Raw genomic sequence first — 7,583 nt, 5'->3', positions numbered from 1 at the left:
TATAATTATCAAAATTATTAATTAAAAATTAATAAATAATTAATTAAATTGTTATTTAACCATTTTTAACTTTTAATTTTACTTAAAAGAGAAAAGAAAAAAGTATATCACGCACGCTCAATGGAATATACAATCAATATTCGTGTCCTCGATTTATTTTTGTTTTCTGAAATTCCGTTCCGATCCATCTTTTTCCTAAATTCTAACTAATGGGCCCTCCTCCCCTTGATTGCGGCGACAAGGTTAATTCGGGAAAATTGATGTTCTCATTGGCAGGATAATGCATTATTCAAAGATAGATGACTACATGCAGTGGCATCATGTGAGTTTGTCTGGGCCTTTCTTTTCCACCTGATGCCACGTACGCGTTTAATGTATTAATTAGTTCTTTATTATTCAAAGATAGACGACTACAGACTACACCCAGTCCCATTAATTGAAAGGAAATTTTTTTGTGCGTATAAAATTTTATCTAATTTATTTAAAAATAGAGATAAAATAATATAGGATTTATCTTTTTAATTTTAAATCATGTGAGTAAATATTAGGCACAATAAAAAATACCTAATTGAAAATATCGCATACGCATTTCAAACTTCCAGGTCACCTTAAGGCTTAAGGTTCGTCCTAGGTTATAGAGTGCTAAGCAGCGCGTCTCACCCATTTAATGGGACCACGGTCGGATCCAAAGGGAAAGGCTTTTTTGATATACAGGACCTATAATTGTTGACTTTTCAATCTTCAAAGTCCTGTTTTCTAAGGATTTATTTAGAGTGTCAAAATATTGCGCACCTAGCGAAACAAGCCTGGAGATTACTAAAAGAGGAGGAAACCATTTGGGCGAAGATTCTAAAGGCAATTTATTATCCAAACTGCAGCCTGTGGAAAGCAAGAGAAGGAAGGAACGCGTCATGGGTATGGAAGAGCTTGTTGGAGGGAAGGAATTTCCTGAGAAGGAAGGGTAGATAGAGCATAGGGAGCAGAATGGAGATAGATATTTAGAATGATAATTGGGTGGCTGGAATAGGGAAGCTGAGGAGATGTGAAGAAGACCAAATCAGAAAAGTGATTGAAATAATAAAGCAGGGGGAAGGCTGGGATGAGAACAGAATTAAGAAGTTATTTCCGAGAAACATAGCGGGATTGATTATCAGAACACCTATCAGCCTGATTAACAAGGAAGATAATCTGATCTGGCCATACCGAGTAGAGGGACAGTACTCAGTGAAATCAGGCTATCGGGCTGCAAAAGAGGAGAAAGATGCGAAAGAAGAGACAAAATTAAATGAAGCTTCGTCAAGCCAGAACTTCAGAGAGGTTTGGGGGACTATATGGAGACTACCAGTGCCACAAAAGATCAGAATGTTCTTATGAAAAGCTACGGAGGAAATTTTGCCAATAAATAGTAATTTGTTTAAGCGCAAATGTGCAGTCAAGCCTTCATGCAGCATATGCCAGGAGGAGAATGAAACTGTTGAACATGCTTTACTTTTATGTCCGTGGACGAGAGCAGTTTAGTTCAGAGCGAGCATTCAAATAACACCTACAGCCTATAATGTGACGTCGTTTGGAAAATGAATAATGGATACAGTTCAGAAAATAAAAAATGGGACGGGGAGGGATCAGGAAAGAATTTTAAGCAATCTGGGGTGTGTATGTTGGTATATATGGAAGGCAAGGAACCAATACATATTCCAGCAAATAAAAATCAATCCGGAACAGGTAATAATTAATGCAGAATATCTAGCAGCAAAATTCCACAACACAACAACAGGAAGCAGCACAGATCATAATGCAAGCAGAGGCAAGAGTGGTGACAAGAAGAGAATTACTTGGAGACCACCGCCACAAAACAGGTTGAAGGTCAATACTGACGCGGCTTTCCAAAGGGATACAGGCAAGGCAGCCTCAGCAGTTGTCGTGAGGAACTGGCAGGGCAAGATCATCACTGGGACTACATCAAAATTCATCACAACTTCAGCACTAGCAGCAGAAGCCCAGGCATACAGAGAAGCTCTCATTCTCATCAAGAATTTACAAATAGAAAACTGTATCATTGAAACAGATTGTTTACCTTTGGTCCAAGCCGTTAAGGCGAGAACGCCTATAGCAGAAGTGGATGCAATCCTCAGAGACATTCTACAACTGCTGGAAGAGGCGCCAGATGTGGGAGCTACCTGGACTCCAAGGGAAGGCAACATAGTAGCTCACCAACTAGCAGCGATGGCAGTGGGGAATGTTCTCAGGAGCCAGTGGACAGTCAACGCTGCCAATCCTGTAAGAAATACAATCAGAACGGAAGCCAGATTCGCAATACTTCAGCATAATCAACGAATGCAAAATCAAATCAATGGGAATCCAATTTCAACCGACCAGCAAGGAATACAAACAGAGGAGGACTTACCTGATAGAGTGGAAAACTGGGACATGCAAGAAGCTGAAGGGGGAGAGCAGCACCAACCTAGTGCGTCACAGCGGCTAAAGATAGAGAGGAGCAACCGTTGCGGAGAAGCTTGGAGAGTGGGACGCGTGGGGTGCATCGAGGGTCTGGGTCCTATGCGGGATGCCTCGAGGCAGAGGAATGCAGCGGGAGAGACATACTGTCAAAAAGCTCCAGGGAGGACCCATTATCAACGGCGTCAGAACCGGACTGGGGAGGAGAACGGTGTTGGAGGAGATCTCAAAACGTCTCTATACAGAATTGTGCTAACGACACTAATCGGGAGGGATATTTAACAGATCCATGCATCAGGTCGGACTGCCGATGGAGGATCCGAAGGCAACAGCAACATCGAACACAGAGCATCGCAAGGAGGAAGACCATAGTGTTAGGGTCGGGCACTAGGGGAAGTGGGTATTGGGCCGAATCGGGTTCTGGTTGTGTGGCAGGGTCAGACATCTGGCCCATGGCCCCTGTCCAAAAAAAAAAGAAAAAAAAAGTCATGTTTTCTGAATAGGGGAACGATGGTGTACAATAATCAAAATATTGTCGTCATTAAATTTGTGAACAAAAGAATATATCAAGACTCAAGAGTGACCGAATGTTTCTATGTTTAATTGTTTATACACGAAGAACTACGTCGAACACTACAGCAGAGGTGGAGCTTAGCGGCGCTTTTTTTTCCTTTAGTGGTGGTTTGAACCGCTGGTATAACCGCCGCTAAATACATATTTCGCGGCATGCGTTAAAAAAATCGCCGCAAAATTTGAGTTCTACGATTGTCATCTTGTTTAGCAGCGGTTTTAAAACTGCCGCTAATCAATTCAATTTTTGGAAGTTTGGATGAATTTTGCGGTTATGTTACAACCGCCGTAATATAGGACTGGTTTGTGTACATTTTACAGGAGGTTGCCAACCGCCGCAATTCTCGATCCAAGTGTCCTATTTTTTAGTCTTTTTGGCGGTTTAAAACCGTCGCCAAGTTAAGAAAAAAAATAAAAAAAAGAAACGCAGAATTTGGGTTTTTATTTATGAAATCACATAAAAATTTATTAAATATTATCAAGTTTTGTTCTTTGGATTTCTAATTATTTTAGGAGTGATTGTATTCACGGATAGAATCTAAACTTGTGACAAAAGCAGAAAAATATCCGCAAATCAAAATGTATTTATCAAAATATCAACAAAATAGATCTCTTGCTAATAGTTGCATAGTCTACTTCAAAAAAAAGTAAGCATCAATCCAAAATAATTTCAATCCTAAAGTACTATTTTCTACTGTATCATTCCATTGAACACATCCCTGCAGCAATCTCTGGTGGCAGCTCCTCACCCTACCGTTGAAAAAGATAAATCAAAGCACTCTCCATTACCTTTATCCTTTTCTTGGCTGCTACTGCTTCATCTTCCATCGCCTTTCTTTTTAACTTCTCGGCTTCCAGTTCTGTCTGTAGTTCATTCAGCTTCCTTTGCATCTCCTCTACTTGGACTCTGTTTATTGACGGTTGCAAATTTGTACCAAAGAATTGACTAGGAGTCGGTTCAAAACCCACTCCACGCACTCTACCCAGTTTCTCTCTTCTGAAAACCTGAGCAATGGAATCATTTTGGGACAAGACTCTAGAAGACTCATCCTGTTGCTCAATCTCCAGAAGTCTTTTCTATAGACATAAAACAACAATATGGATCCGATTCAAGTACATTCAACTTAATTAAAACTTAAACTGAGTTTATATTTGAGGCACACGATAAGCATAAGCATGCATAGGGATATACATCTGAAGTGAGAGCAGAGAATACTTTTGAATGGATTGGATTCCAGTTCTGTCACAAAATCAATTTGAGCAACCACAAGACACCTAAGTACGCTATAGTTTTCATCATTTAGAACTCCCTGGATTCCAAGACTTATACTGTTCTTCCTCTATTACTAAACTTGGATTCCAAACTTCTACTGTTCTCGCTCTATGACTAAACTTAATACCTATTACACGTTCTCAGAATATCGCTCATTTAAGTAAATGTATAAATACATAAATAAATAAATAAAATGGGCAAAGAAATAACTCAATACTAGTTTTCTAGTAATTTTGACTAATTGCTCCTAATCATGTGTTACATATATATTTTGAAACAAATAATTAGAGATGTTAAAACATCATTATTCATAAAGCAATTAACAAAATTTTTGCCCAAATAAAGAACCTTTTCGGTCATACAGATATTTTGTAAATTAATTGAATCCTTCACATGTAACAACTTTATATCATAGTATAAGCGTTGGAACCAAAAACTTATTTGTAGACATTGAATCAAAAGAAACCCATAACTTATTTTTAGCTCAGCACACAAGGAATGGGCAACTAAAAAGCAGCAATGAACATGGATGCATTAGATATCATAATTTTGACGACTAATCATATTAAGTTGTACTTACACCAATTTTTCTTGCCTCATCATTAATATAAGAGCCATCCCTTCTTTTGTGAACCTTGATCCATAACTCTCCTCTATCGACTATCCTTCCTTCTTGTTCTGACTGAAATAACAAAGTTTAATCCATCACCGAAATCCACGCAATCAGAGAGAATGTAGACACAGAGATAGTCCAAGGATTGAATTATGCAGAGCAGTACAAAACCGAAGAGTGAATAAAAAAGTACACTACCTCTTCTTCCCTCCGCCGAGCCAGGCTTTACAAACCGCCAGTGTGGGTATACAGCTATTTTGATCGATTTATCGCATTTTTTCTGCACTTCTCCTATTGGTCCATCAGAGATAAACGGGGATTAGAAACTATTTTAAAAAAGACACGATGCAAAGGTGGTTGTACTATATTATACTAATATAAATACTATTTTTACCTTCGTCTCAGGTTTGGTGCGATAATCAAGGTACCATCTCTAGTGATCTCGATCAATTCCCGGCGGACAATTTTCGATATTTTCTTCAGTCGACAATGTTGGCTCGTAACAATCATCATACAACCTCAGCCTTGCATCTTTTCAGGACTTTCCCATACTTTTCAAAATATTTTTTCTTATAATTCCTTCACTATCTTCATCAAACTGGAAGATTTGTTGCATAAATGACACGATTTGTTAAAAATATTTGCTGGAATACTCCCTGGTCAAGGATCTGGTCAAAGGTAGCCATCCATTACAAAAATATCTTTTAGCAATAAAGAATAAATCGAAGAAGCTGCACCAACCGACGTGAACCCAAAAAAATGGAGTAAAAGATGTCTATTGACTCAAATATAATACTGATTAAAAAATGCACAAAGGATTGAAAATTGTATAATGTCATTAACAGCAATCCATAAGCCAACAAATTAAAAAGAAAAAATGCCAACTCAGCTCTTAAGAGTTCACACAAGTTTGTGAATAAAATCGGTGCATTCATGAACACTTCATATACAAACACTTTGTTTATAGTTAAGTTATTTTAATTTAAGAATAAATTACTATTCCTAAAATAATCAATTCTAATAATGAATAAGCAGATCTAACTTAGATCGGATATAAACTCTTACCTTGACACATTCGTTATAAACTTTGTCTTTAGTGGTAACGTGACGCCAACTTTCCTCACTGATTGAAAATTTTTCGTAGTCAGATCCCAGCATACCAAGAACGCCACTCAACAGTCCAGCTTCGTCTCCAACTGGCTGCTTTTCATTGTTGAACCTAAGCATGATCCTTCTACCATTGGGCCGTTCCATAGCCTCCCTCACACTCAGTTTAGCCGGCTTGATTGTGCCATCGGAATCTACAAGCCAATTATAAACCTTTATATATGTATCCGTTGTAGACCGTTTGAACGAAGAAAAATAAATAACACATACTCTAGCGTAAATTGAGCAGGTTAAATCTAATAGATAGTTACCGATGGTCTTAACCGTCCAATACTCTGTGGTCTTCCGTCTTTTGCGACTCTGAGCTCTAGAAGCAACCAAGCGGTCGTCAACTTCTTGATCAATAGAATCCATGTCATGAGCATTAGCGTCTAAGTGTATGTGTCCCGGCTCTGAGTTCTGACTGCTATAAGTGCGCGTCTATGGAGCAGGCCTTGGTTCACTGCGCGGTGGACGGAACGGACGTACGATTGTATGGACACTACCACAGCTTGCTGGGGGAATTTTAGAGTCATCTTGGTGGAGAGCCGAAGTCGGAGACGGAGCCGGAGACGGAGTCGGAGCCGGTGTCTTTTGAGACTGCTGGCATGTTGGTCCTGATTTAGCTTTTTTTTTGTAAACTGGCCTTTCCTAGCCATCTTAAATTCATAATAACATGATGCAGGCAAAAATCATCACATTAACTCCAACAATACATAATGCGGGTAAATTTTATTTATATATACTAGAAAAAAAATAACTTGTATACAATGCAAGGAGTTACTCAGCACAAGACATGGTTATAAGCTCAAATACTCTACTAGTTCTTTATAAGCCAAATTCATTATTACAAAAGCAAATCATGAACCTTTAAGGCCAAAAACAAGTTACAACACCAACTGAAACCAAAATAAACAAAATATAAAGCCTAGTAAAAATAACACAACGGACAGGATTATATTGTGCTTACACCCACTACCTGCAACCAAACTGATATAGCTAGTGTTTTCAATGAGTGGAATTTCATGTGGCAAGAGAAGAGAAGATGTTCAAACTATAGCTGTGTGTTTTTAATCCCTAAAATCCCTACCCTTTATCCTTTCTACCCAATTAGATTAAACTTCCAAGCATATCCTAAGAGAATATTGACACAGTCAGGAAAATCCATCTCAATAAAATGTTCTATTTTAGTAGGGGTGTAAGTTACCGAACAGGACCAAAAAATATCGCAAAATCGAACTGAAAATTACAACAACTGAATAAAAAACTAAAAAATCACTTTTTTTTGTTTTTTCAAATTAAACCGATCGGTTCGGTTCGGTTTTCGGTTGGTTTGGCAGAAACCGAACCGAACCGAACCGAACCGAGGCAGATGTTCTCTAGTGGTTGTTTTTACTGGTTTACCCTTAGTTAACCTAGGTATAAAAGCCTAAATCTGAAACCCCTTCACTCTCTTTCTCTTTCAATCGCGCAGCCTCACTCACACAGACACCCACTTTCCCTTCCAACTTCCATTCTTCCTCCTCC

This window comes from Arachis ipaensis, chromosome B04 (genome assembly GCF_000816755.2).
Source record: "Arachis ipaensis cultivar K30076 chromosome B04, Araip1.1, whole genome shotgun sequence".
In the NCBI taxonomy this organism is placed as follows: Eukaryota; Viridiplantae; Streptophyta; class Magnoliopsida; order Fabales; family Fabaceae; genus Arachis; species Arachis ipaensis.
Note: the sequence above shows the minus strand (reverse complement) of the source record.